Source organism: Caretta caretta, chromosome 3, assembly GCF_965140235.1.
Source record: "Caretta caretta isolate rCarCar2 chromosome 3, rCarCar1.hap1, whole genome shotgun sequence".
In the NCBI taxonomy this organism is placed as follows: Eukaryota; Metazoa; Chordata; order Testudines; family Cheloniidae; genus Caretta; species Caretta caretta.
The window spans coordinates 177,700,213-177,713,423 of NC_134208.1; positions in this window are offsets into that span (position 1 = coordinate 177,700,213).

Genomic DNA, 13,211 nt, shown 5'->3' on the forward strand with positions numbered 1-13,211 from the left:
GATACAGACAAACATGGCTACCCCCTGATACTTGTAAACAGTCTTGAAACTTTTCACAGGAGAAAAGACATTCCAGACCTGCTTTGATGTAGGAAAAGGGAAACCGAGGCACACTACCATATTGCTTTCATGGCTAAATGCCAAGATTCCTATACTATGGACAACACTAATATCTACATTGTCTTCATGTGAATTGGGTTCCAGACACATGCCAATGCTTCTATGGATAAAGTAGCTATTTTCATTAGCTCTTGGCAAGATCACATGAGACATACAGGAACCATGCTGCAAGGGCAGATCCAAATCCACCATTGTTCTAAGCAAGTTTTACATTGAGTTTGTAAAAGGATCCAATCATGTTATTGAACATGACTTCGAGAAACCATTTCTGTTGTTCACTGATATGGGCTCACCAAATGAAATTAATAGACAGCAAGTTTAAAACTAAAAAAAGGAAGTATTTTTTTAAACAAACACACAGTCAACGTGTGCAACTCCTTGCCAGAGGATGTTGTGAAGACCAATCTCAGCAGCTTCCTCAGAAGGAGCCAGTGCTCTTCTTGGAGGACCTTCTCCTGGACCTCACAGGGCTCTGATGCTCTCACTCCGCAAGCCTGCCTGGGGTCTTGGAGTTAGTGCTCAACAGATCCAGGCAGAGCCCTGTTATCAAGCACCAGTGCCTTCCCTCTGTCCCTGAAGGCAGAAGGGCCCCAATACTGCTCTGTATTGACTGCCCTGACCACGGGTGGCCCAATGGCTCTCAGGTAGCAGGACACAATGGAAACATGGATCATCCAGTCTCTCATTTCCAGGCCTCCCCAGGGCTAAGGTAAAATTCCTGCTGGCCCTGCCCATTCTGCTCACCTCCAAGGTGTGCGGGAGTTTGTCTGTGCTGGGGGTTGCTGTCAGTAGGCTCTTTAACAAGGCATCCACATCTCTGGGCAGGCCTTCCTCAGAGCCTGTCAGGGGAGGGAGACCATGGGTCACGGTTATGGAACCTGGGGCTACACCTGCAAGGATGACAGCTGGCTCTGCAGTCCTGGCCCAGAGCAGCTCTCTGCAGAGGGTCTAGTGCCGAGCAAGGTAGGGAACAGCCAAGCTGCTAGGGATGGGAGCTGGGCTTCCTGGCAGAGTCCAGAAACCAAAGCACAGCATCTGCAAGGAAGGACTTCCCCACAGAGGGGAACATCATCTCCCACAGGGTGGGACTCTCCCCCTGACACTGGATTAATCCTATGGCCTGTTCCCATCTCTGCTCACCGCACCCCCAACTCAGCAGCTCCAGACACCGAAGAGAGCAAGAACCAGAGACCTTCCTGCTCCTGGGACAGAGGAGTACGTTGATGATCTACCTGGATGTGAGTGTTGGCCGTCCCCATGCCCATGGTCTGTCCTCCATTCAGGCCGCGCACGGGAACTGCGATTCCTGTTCTGGATCTAGGGGTGGCTTCAGTTTGCTGGCAGGAGACTGTATATGAGACCTTGCCATTGGGGGGCTACACAGGCACTAACATGGGCATGGAAGCTTCAGGAACAGGGCAGAGGCCTGTGTGGGACAAGGAGGGCAGGGATTTGGGAAGGAAAAACAGAGGATCAAACACTCACTAAATGTGGGTCAGGATGATCCCCATTTCAAAGATAGAGAAAGTGAGGCATCAGGTGGGAGAGTGACCTGGCCAGGATCACGTTACCACTCAGTGGCAGGGCTGCAGTCCAACCAGTTCCCTGCTCTCATCACTGGACCCTGTTGCCCCTCCTGTACGACCCCTCCAGCCATCCTCTCCCATAGACCATCCCCACTGCTCTCCAAAACCAGGCTGCCCCTTCCTGGCAAGGCCTGGTGTTACAGCTTTCTTGCTGGGCTAGCACCCCTGCCAATAGTTGCTAGGGCCCTCTGGGAGTTCTTTGGCTTGGAACTCAGCCCTTCAGCCAGGAGACCGTCTTTTAGTCCACTCCTTCCTGGGTCGTGCTCATCCCAAACAAAAAGTCCAAAAATGTCTAACAGAAACAAGGTCTTCCGTTCCTTTGGGGGCTCTTCCTCAGCCGGACTTTGGCTCGGCCTGCCCTTGTTGGCCTTGGTAGCCCTTTCTATGACCTTCTACGTCCCCTTCCTTGGAGACCAAGGGAGAACCAGTCCTACCCTGGATTCTAGGTTCTGCCCCATGGCCCTCTACTGAACAGCTAGGCCTGCTCCTGTGCCTTTGCTGCGATTTTCCCTGGTTTTCCCCTCAGGTGAAGCTCACTCTGTAATCAGTTTTACCTAAGTCCAGGCTTTATAGCCCACAGGCCACTCTCCGTTATATTGCCTCCTCCTTAGAACATCGCCCACCTGGGGGGGCAAGTTCTATTCTTATCCAAGCTTCATCCCTCATCATCTCATCGCTGTCACCGGCTGCGCACTTATACAGCCTGCGCACAGTGTCTCCAGCTCCACTGCCAGCTCGCTCACCAGAATTAAGAGGCAATCCTTCTCTTACGCAGTATCCCAGCGCTCTTCCTGCAGCCAGTCCTTCTCATTCGCAACTGCTTCCAGAGCCTGTTCCGAAACCGTTAGCTTCTTCTCTACCCCTTTTTGCTACTGCCGCTGCAAAAGTCAAAACATTTTCCGTCAGGGTCTGAGAACCCACCATGGACTGCTCCACCCTGGTGTTTGTCCCTCCTTCAGTCTGCTTCATCTCTGGGCCAACCATTTCGTTCTTCACCTCCCTGCAGCACCCAACAGGGTGTACTGGTGGAGGCTCTGCAAGGTCCACGGCCATCCCTGCCACCTCCACGTAGCCTGCCTCACGTGGGTTTGTGTCAGAGGACACCTTCTCCTTTCTTTCTACCTTCTTGGGGCCCTGGCCCCTCGTTTTGCCATTCAGCAATTTCCTAAGCAGGCTGTGTCTTTTGATATGGCCTGCTTCTCTGCACCCAAAACAAAGAACTCTTGTCCCCATCTTGGCATTAGGCCACGCTTGTACACCTTCTCATGGCCTGCCCTCCTGGGCTAACCTTCTCAGCAAAGCCCAGGAATACTCTCCATATCTGCTCTTTTTGTCCATGGGCATAGCAGACCCTGGGTTGATTTTCCTTTGCAGGATCTCTCACAGGTATTTCTGCTGCCACGTCTGTAGCTCTGCCTGCACTTCCTTCTGCCTCTGTTGGTGTTCTAGGAGCTGCGTGAGAAACCCCTAGACCTGCTTTGGCTGCTTAACCAGTCCTGGGAACTGAAGTGAGAAATCCAGTGACCAGCTCAGTCCCTCCAGACACCCGCTTGTCACGACAGACCTTCCTTCAGCACCCAAGATTTCCCCCTGTGATCCATGAGGGCTGATGGAATTCAATCCTCCTGCCTATACCAATTAGAAACGAATCTACTCATCGTTCCGTGCCCCCGTGGCGGCCAGACATGGCATCACAGCCCTCTCGCTAGGCTAGCGTCCCCCATCTGTGGTTGCTCCAGCACCGTGACAGTTTCTCTGCCTGGTAACTCAACCCTTCGGCCAGGTCGCCACCTTTAGTCCACCCTTCTGGGGCCCAGCATGTCTCACACTGAAAGTCCAAACAGGTCTTTCCACAGAAATAAGTCCTTCTGCCATCACTAGGGTTCTTCCTCATCCTGCAGCCCCCTTGCTGGGCTTGGTAACCCTCTCCAGGTGGGTGGACGCCCCCTTCTTTGGGGCCAGTAGGGGAATCCAGTCCCACCCTGACATTGGCAGCAGCCCAGGATTCTGTACCCAACAGCAAGGTCTACTCCTTTCTCTTTGCTGCAGTTTTCCCTGGGCACTTCCTACCTCTCTTCTGAAGTTTCCCTCTAGGCTTTCCTTGCTGCTCTGAACTTCCTACCTCGTTCTCATTCCTGTTGATACCCCAGCTGGGCTGTATCACCACTGAAGTCTGGCTCTGTAGGGGGAGGTACATGGTGCCTCTCAGGTAGGGCTCATTCTGTAATCAGCTTGGCTAAGCCCCAGGCTGTGCAGCCCAGGGGAGAACATCCTGTAACAGGCCTGCTCTGCCCACTCCTACTGTTCCTGGGCTGGGGTCCTTGCTCCCATTTCAGACCTGGTTTCCAGTGGGGCTCAGTACACACAGGCCCCACTGCCTGCAACTGGAGTTTGCTTGTTCTGGTGACTCTGACATTCAGGCCCTTCATCATTCAGAGGTTGACAGGTGTGGTGAGGGGGCTGGAGAAATCCCACTGCTGAGTGGAAGGAGGCCAAAGAGTTGGGATTCTGGGAGCTAATGGGTTCGTTTGCCCTGCTGCGGGAAGTGGAGCTGGAGACTGGAGATGCCATGTGAACGAGACTACCTGATGTCCTCTTCGCGCCCGAGGGGATGGAGCCTCCTGCCGGAAACCCTCTCAGGAGTCCAGCTTAGAGGACATGTCTAGGGAGCCCCTTCCTACAAACAAAACCAGGGTGGTACAATGATCGAGACGTCTCTGTCCCAGAGCTGGGAGCCAGGGACAGGGGAAGCTCCCAGGCAGGCTACACATCGGGGATCCCGTTTCTCTCCCAAGAGACCCACACGCCCCAAGGAGTAAATGGCTCTTCCTCCATGAGGGAGTGGGGTCTTCCATCTAAGCCTCTTTGAGAGCCAGCACTGCTTGCTTTGATGGGACAAGGTGACCCATCTGCACTGCTCCAGGAGGTGGCTCAGCTGCAGGCTGCACCCATCTCGGAGGCTGTGAGGGCATTTGGGGCACAGCAGGAAGGACCCTGCTCCACAGAGAGGGGAGAGGGTTTCTGTGAGTGCCAAGGGGTTCCGTTTCCCCTTCCACTATCTCTCCATTTACAGTGACCCAGAGCAGTACCTGCAGCAGAGAGCGGGAGTTTCTGGTGGCCTCAGGCACCTGGCGCAAGTGCTGGATGATGCGGACCTGGCACATCACATTGTCCGTGACATCCTCCTTCTGCAAGGGAACGAGAACCTGTCAGAGACTCAGACGCCCCCGAGGAATTGGGTGGCATTAAGGGCACCTGGAATCAGCAGCACTTCCACCCACCACCTGCCTACTTCTGAGGGATGGATTCACCCTCATTACCCCCAGAATCGAGTCTTCTTGTCCTTTCTAGTGACCTCCAGTGCCAACCCCCCTCCTTGTAGGGTCAGCTCCTGATACCTCCCCCTCAGTGCCCCTGACAGCTGTTCCACCTCTAATCCACAGCTCAAGTTCTCAGAACCCTCTCCTGCACCCCCACCCAGGTTGGCAAGGGACAGGGCTCTAGCAAGGGAGTGTGGGGGAAGGACGGATTCTGGCAGCAGTGAAGTAGGATGTCGGGAGCTTGAGACCTTTCCCCAAGTCATCCCAGACGCTAATGCTGAAGACGCAGGATGGCAGCTCTGGTGAATGGGGCAGATCAGCAGCCCCTGCTAACTGAATCCTCCCATTCTCTCTAGAGTGGGTCCAGCCCTGCCAGCAGCAGGACAAGCTTCCCCCGCCCGTGTGCCTCAACCCTGCCTGGTGAATCGCCATCACTCGTCAGTCCTTGGCTTCCCAGGCTGCCAGTGATGGGAGCAACTCTGGGTGGTGACTCGGGAGACACAGACTCTACTCCGCTGGAAACTGGTGCGGCCCTGTAGGACAGGAGAGACTCGCAGAGGGCACTTTCCAAGAGCGATAGCACCGTGTCCTAAGAACATAAGTCCGTGATGAGGTAATTCTTGTCATTAATTAGCCTTGCTAAAAGGATCGGTTGGAGCTGCTCCAGGGACAAGCTGGCTCCCTCCTGCTCATGGAGGTGAATTCACCTCCCTTGCCAGTAGCACCTGTTCTCACTCTCATTCCACACCAGGCTTCTTGCTGCCAGGCCAGCGAATGGCCATTGGATGGGAAGGTGGCCTGGGCCCCACCCCAATCTCCTGACTCTAATGCAGCTGCTTACCTTGTCCCCCATCAGCTGCTGGGCTTCCCCTAGGAGGGAGCAGGTGAGGAGCAGCCCAACCTGGCTGACACGCAGCAGAGGGTCGTGGATGGCCAGCACTGCCATCTGGAGGAAGTATCTTCTCTGCCCCTCCCAGAAGAACTTTCTGAAGACCTAAAACCAACAGGACATGAGGCATTAGCAGATTGCCCAGAATCAGGTTCCAAATCCGGGGGCTAGAACGGTATCTCTGTCTAGTGGCCTCAGGAGGCAGCCACTGCAGGGGACCCAGCCACCCCCACTCCCTGAGCTGTGTCATGCCCTGGCAGTGTCCTTACCTCCCCCACCCTGGTTGTGTTCCTGTTGCCCAGGAGCCTGCTGTCCCAGTGCCAGTCCCAACACCACAGGGCTTTGGCCTCATGGATGGCCAGCCCTGGGAAACAGACACACACACACACACACACACTTGTCATTCTGGTTGCAGTGCTTGTGTCCTTCCAATCCCATTGGTGCCTGCACAGTGGGCAGAGTCCTCGCTGCGTGCCTGGCCCAACAGAATTGCAAGGGCTGGTGTAGAACAGAGAAAGAGACCGAGAGAGACTCAGCCTCCAGCCGGGGTCAGTCTGAGAGAAATTGGTTGCAGTCCCACTCTCACTCTACTCTCAGTTGCCATTTCCGAGCTGGGTTCCTTACCCCTCTGGTGCAGCAGCAGCTGGTAGAGCTGGTACACTCCCTCCCTGGCCTGCTGGCTGAGGTCCTTGGCTGGGTCACTGATGGACAGAGCCAGCTGTGCCACATGGTGACCCATCCTGGGGAATTCTGCTGAGTTCTTACGGGAGGGAGAGGGAGAGGGGACTCCATTAGCATTTTCCTTTGAGCTCCCAGTCCCCCGCTGGACAGGACTCTCCATCATCATTATCTAGCGAGGTCTGGCCCAGCTCAGACACTCTCAGCCTGTCAAACAGTATCTCACAAGGCAAGGGCTGGGAGCCGCACGCTGGGACCTTTCCAAACACACTGGAGATGACTCTGAAAAGCCCCTCCCCGGTCTGAGAACAAGGGGCTCCTGGGGGCCTTTTGCAAATCCAATTCTCTCCCCCTCTTTCTGCCTCTCCCCAGACAGACAGAGGACGCCACAGAGGAACCCTAATGCCACTCACTTGCTCTAGGCGATGGAGCGATGGATGGCGGATGTTCAGGGTCGTCTGCTGTCCCTCGCTCTCCTCCTCACTCTCCAAGCCCAAGGCAGGCTGGAGAGGGTGGTGACCTGAGGAGTTACCCTGCCCAGATAGCAGGCAGGGTGATGACACTGGGCGATCGACTGCCTGTGAAAAGAGGGGATTGACAGTCAGGACTCCTGGGTTCCATTGCTGGTTTTCCTGTTGGGACTTTGGGCAAGTTGCTCCCCGCTCTATGGCTCTGTCCCCAGCAGTCAAATGGGGATTTCATACTTTCCCACTCTTGGAAAATGCTGGGAGAATCCCGCAGCAGAAGCTGCTCTGACAGCGCTAAGCAGCATCTGACCATTAAAGGTCGGCGTCTACTGCCCAGGAGGAGGAGTGTTTGGCTCTGGAGTTTCACTTCTGCCCAGTCTACAGAGGGGGGCCCAGCCGTGGAGTTTGGCTCAAGAAGACCAATTCTCCAATTTGTAAAGGGCGTTTTGAATCATAGAATATCAGGGTTGGAAGGGACCTCAGGAGGTCATCTAGTCCAACCCCCTGCTCAAAGCAGGACCAATCCCCAATTAAATCATCCCAGCTAGGGCTTTGTCAAGCCTGACCTTAAAAACTTCTAAGGAAGGAGATTCTACCACCTCCCTAAGTAATGCATTCCAGTGTTTCACCACCCTCCTAGTGAAAAAGTTTTTCCTAATATCCAACCTAAACCTCCCCCACTGCAACTTGAGACCATTACTCCTCTTCTACCACTGAGAATAGTCTAGAACCATCCCCTCTGGAACCACCTCTCAGGTAGTTGAAAGCAGCTATCAAATCCCCCCTCACTCTTCTCTTCTGCAGACTAAACAATCCCAGTTCCCTCAGCCTCTCCACATAAGTCATGTGTTCCAGACCCCTAATCATTTTTGTTGCGCTTCGCTGGACTCTCTCCAATTTATCCACATCCTTCTTGTAGTGTGGGGCCCAAAACTGGACACAATATTCCAGATGAGGCCTCACCAATGTCGAATAGAGGGGGACAATCATGTCCCTCGATCTGTTCGCTATGCCCCTACTTATACATCCCAAAATGCCATTGGCCTTCTTGGCAACAAGGGCACACTGCTGACTCATATCCAGCTTCTCGTCCACTGTCACCCCTAGGTCCTTTTCCGCAGAACTGCTGCCGAGCCATTCGGTCCCTTGTCTGTAGCGGTGCATTGGATTCTTCCGTCCTAAGTACAGGACCCTGCACTTATCCTTATTGAACCTCATCAGATTTCTTTTGGCCCAATCCTCCAATTTGTCTCGGTCCCTCTGTATCCTATCCCTGCCCTCCAGCGTATCTACCACTCCTCCCAGTTTAGTATCATCCGCAAATTTGCTGAGAGTGCAATCCACACCATCCTCCAGATCATTTATGAAGATATTGAACAAAACCGGCCCCAGGACCGACCCCTGGGGCACTCCACTTGACACCGGCTGTCAACTAGACATGGAGCCATTGATCACTACCCGTTGAGCCTGACAATCTAGCCAACTTTCTACCCACCTTATAGTGCATTCATCCAGCCCATACTTCTTTAACTTGCTGACAAGAATAATGTGGGAGACCGTGTCAAAAGCTTTGCTGAACTCAAGAAACAATACATCCACTGCTTTCCCTTCATCCACAGAACCAGTAATCTCATCATAGAAGGCAATTAGATTAGTCAGGTATGAACTTCCTTTGGTGAATCCATGCTGACTGTTCCTGATCACTTCCCTCTCATGTAAGTGCTTCAGGATTGATTCTTTGAGGACCTGCTCCATGATTTTTCCAGGGTCTGAGGTGAGGTTGACTGGCCTGTAGTTCCCAGGATCCTCCTTCTTCCCTTTTTTAAAGATGGGCACTACATTAGCCTTTTTCCAGTCATCTGGGACTTCCCCCATTCGCCACGAGTTTTCAAAGATAATGGCCAATGGCTCTGCAATCACAGCTGCCAATTCCTTTAGCACTCTCGGACGCAACTCGTCCGGCCCCATGGACTTGTGCACGTCCAGCGTTTCTAAATAGTCCCTAACCACCTCTTTCTCCACAGAGGGCTGGCCATCTACTCCCCATGCTGTGATGCCCAGTGCAGCAGTTTGAGAGCTGACCTTGTTAGTGAAGACAGAGGCAAAAAAAGCAATGAGTACATTAGCTTTTTCTACATCCTCTGTCACTAGGTTGCCTCCCTCATTCAGTAAGGGGCACACGCTGTCTGCCCACCTCCTCTAGGCCTGTAACCCTGTCAAAGAAGGAAACAGGATTGGTTTGGAATCATTTGTTCTTGACAAATCCATGCTCACTAGTACTAAGAACCAGATGATCCTGTAGGTGCTGACAAACTGATTGTTTAATAGTGTGTTCCAGTATCTTTCCAGGTATGGAATAAGGTAGGCTGGTCTGTAAGTCCCAAGGTTCTCTTTGTTCCCCTTTTAAAGATAGCTACTGTCTTGTTAACGGACGGGGAGAGGTTCTTTTTCAGGGATCTCAGATGAGAACTGAGGCACAGCACCTGGTTTGTTAAGGCCACACAAATGGAGGCAGGAACCTCTTCTCTCCTGCTGGCAAAGAACCCCACGTACCTAAAAGAGTGGGACTCATTTCCCTGAATGGGCTTTAAAAAAGACAATGGTTAAAATTTGGCCCCGACCATTTCTTGTTTCCGCAGCCTAGACATTTTAGCAAAGTTTAGAATTCCTCGGTGCTCAACACCGTGAACCTCCCCTTTCTCCTTCACAAAGGGCTTTAACTAAGCCCCTTATCTCACTCAGGCTCACGACTGCCCGGAGTTCGCAAATTCTCCCTGTTCCCATTGGACGGAGGGGGAGCCTTAGGTACAGAAAAGGGAAGTGACCTACCCAAGGGCCTACACAGCAAGGTAGTGACAGAGCCAGAAAGAGAAGCCATCAATCTTGACTCCTGTTCTAACAGACAACAAGCCCCCCAGAGGCAGGGAGAGAGCCCAGGAATCAAGATGGTGGGGAAATTTCATTGAAACCGTTTTGGTCAGAAAATCTCATTCAGACTAAACCCGTTTGTTTCTTGAAATCATAACAAGTGGGATGAAAATTCTTTGCAAAAATATTTTGTTGCAAAACAAAAGCATCTCCTGTTTGTCACTGTGTGTTAAATTGTCTTGCCGCACACAAAGATGAGACACTTTGATCTCGAAAATTAGAGAAGATGCTTCAGTCTGAGCTAAGGAGTTGCTGCTCTTAACAATTTCAAAATAATCAAAAACAAATAAAATAGAATATTTCAGCTATTCCATTATCTGATCTGAGTAAAAGTGATAGGACCCCTCATATTATGCACTGCTCCCAGTGACACTCTCCAATGGATCCCCATCCTCCACCCACTGTGAGGTAGGTAGGAGAGGATTGTTATGCCTACTTGAAAGAGGGAGAAGCTAAGGCTGAGAAAGGAGAATTGACTTCTCTGAGGTCACACAGCCAGGCAGTGGCAGAGTTGGGAATAGGACCCAAGAACCCTGATTTTCAAACTAACCATCAGATCTTGAGTTTCATACATTGAACAATCTGAATAAAGTCCTCTCAAATGAGCTCCAGACCAACAACAGTTCATAGTAATTATTCAGCAAGTGTTTCAGGAGAACTGGAATGTTAGAGAGAATCATGAACTGCTCAGAGACAATGAATGCAGAGAAGCAGCAAAATTCATCAAACATGACTGGTTATGACTTATTTACTTGGTTTTAAAAGAGAGCAACAAGGACCCGAGTCTCCTCCCTGTCAATAACCCCTTGCTCAGCCAATCAGGGTAGAGACTGAGGGGCGGGAGGCTGAGGGTTCTCACCAGAGAGCCCAAACGATGGCCCAGGTCACCAATGGGGATCACTGGCCGAGCACTATTTCAGCCCCACATTTTTGGGAGCTGCAGAGCACCCCCAGTGACTCCCCCACACACACCCCTCCTGGTGGCGGGAGGGGAACAGGGGAAAGGACAAAAGAAGTAAGAGAAGAAGAGAAAGGAGGGAGGGAGGAAATGTAAAACAAAATGGACAAACCCTAATGTCCCCAGTGAGTCTAAGGGACAAAATCCTAGGTGGGGAATAAAATTCTGCCTCCTGAAGCTAGCGTTTTCCAGGCCCAGAATTCAGCTGGCACCAAATGGATCAGACTGAACAGGTTCCAAACCTCTCGGAGGCTCTTACCTTCCAAACAGGGACGTCTGTTTTCTTGTAAAATCAGGAAAAGGAAAGGAGAAAACTCGAAAGAGGTTCCTCCTTGCGCTCACGTATGTAAACCCTAATACTCTCTCAGGCCTCAAAGAGAGACCTCAAGAGGGAAACTTGCTGAAGCAAAGCTACAGGGGTCTGTGAGGTTTCCCTGGCCCTGCGCCCCTGTCCTGCCTGGCTGATGTCAGCATCTCTCTGTGAGGTCACCACCTCCCCACTATCTTTGACCAATAGGCTGAGGTCCTGCAAAAGGCGTTTGTGATGTCACTGCCACACCAACCCCTCGGGTGACCAGATGTCCCGATTTTATAGGGACAGTCCCACAATCTGGGGCTTTTTCTTATATAGGTTCCTCTTACCCCCCACTCCCTGTCCCCTTTTTCACACTTGCTATCCCGTCAGCCTACCCACCCCTCCCCTGCAGTTCTCATGTCCTACCGCTGGCCAGACACTTTGGAGGTTTGAGCTACTCCCTGTGGATCACTCCACTCAAGGAGTGTTCATTCTAGGAAGCATGCCGGCTAGACAGCAAAACATCAGAGGCTACTCCCAATGCTACACTCAGTTTTTCAGAAATGAGTCGACTTGATGGCCAGAAGAGACCATTAGAGCATCTCCTCTGACCCCCTGCATATCACAGGCCTCCTGTATACCACAGTCGCTACCGTTTGGCAAGCACATTCCAGAAAGGCATCTAGTCTTCATTAAATGACATCAAGAGATGGAGAATCCACCACTTTCCTTGGTAGCTTCTTCCCGTGGTGAATCATCCTCGCTGTTGAATATTTGTGCTTTATTTGTGATATGAATTTGTCGCTTTTCACCTTCCAGCCATTGGGTCTTGTTTTGCCTTTCTCTGCTCGATTAACGAGCCTTTTAATCCCCAGTATTTTCTCTCCATTAAGTCATTTCAACACTTCAGTGAAGTCACCTTTCAATCTGCTTTTCATCAGCTAAACAGGTTGAGCTCTTTCAATCGCTCCCTAGAAGGCATTTTTCTCCAGCCCGCAGAACATTTGGTGGCTCTTTGCTGCCCCAGCTCCAATTTCTCAACATCTTTTTCAAATGAGGACACCAAAACTGGAGGCAGTATTCCAATAGCAGTCTCACTGATGCTGTGTCACCTCCTGTGACAGTGCTGCCCGTGGGAGCCAGCTGAGGTCACTCAGTCAGGGTGGACTGCAAACAAACGGGGTAAAAAGAAAAGGAGTACTTGTGGCACCTTAGAGACTAACCAATTTATTTGAGCATGAGCTTTCGTGAGCTACAGCTCACTTCATCAGATGTTTACCGTGGAAACTGCAGCAGACTTTATATACACACAGAAATCATGAAACAATACCTCCTCCCACCCCACTGTCCTGCTGGTAATAGCTTATCTAAAGTGATCAACAGGTGGGCCATTTCCAGCACAAATCCAGGTTTTCTCACCCTCCACCCCCCCACACAAATTCACTCTCCTGCTGGTGCTAGCCCATCCAAAGTGACAACTCTTTACATAATCAAGTCGGGCTATTTCCTGCATAGATCAAGGTTTTCTCACATCCCCCCCACCCCCATACACACACAAACTCACTCTCCTGCTGGTAATAGCTCATCTAAACTGACCACTCTCCAGGTTTAAATCCAAGTTAAACCAGAACATCTGGGGGGGGGGGGGGGGTAGGAAAAAACAAGAGGAAACAGGCTACCTTGCATAATGACTTAGCCACTCCCAGTCTCTATTTAAGCCTAAATTAATAGTATCCAATTTGCAAATGAATTCCAATTCAGCAGTTTCTCGCTGGAGTCTGGATTTGAAGTTTTTTTGTTTTAAGATAGCGACCTTCATGTCTGTGATTGCGTGACCAGAGAGATTGAAGTGTTCTCCGACTGGTTTATGAATGTTATAATTCTTGACATCTGATTTGTGTCCATTTATTCTTTTACGTAGAGACTGTCCAGTTTGACCAATGTACATGGCAGAGGGGCATTGCTGGCAC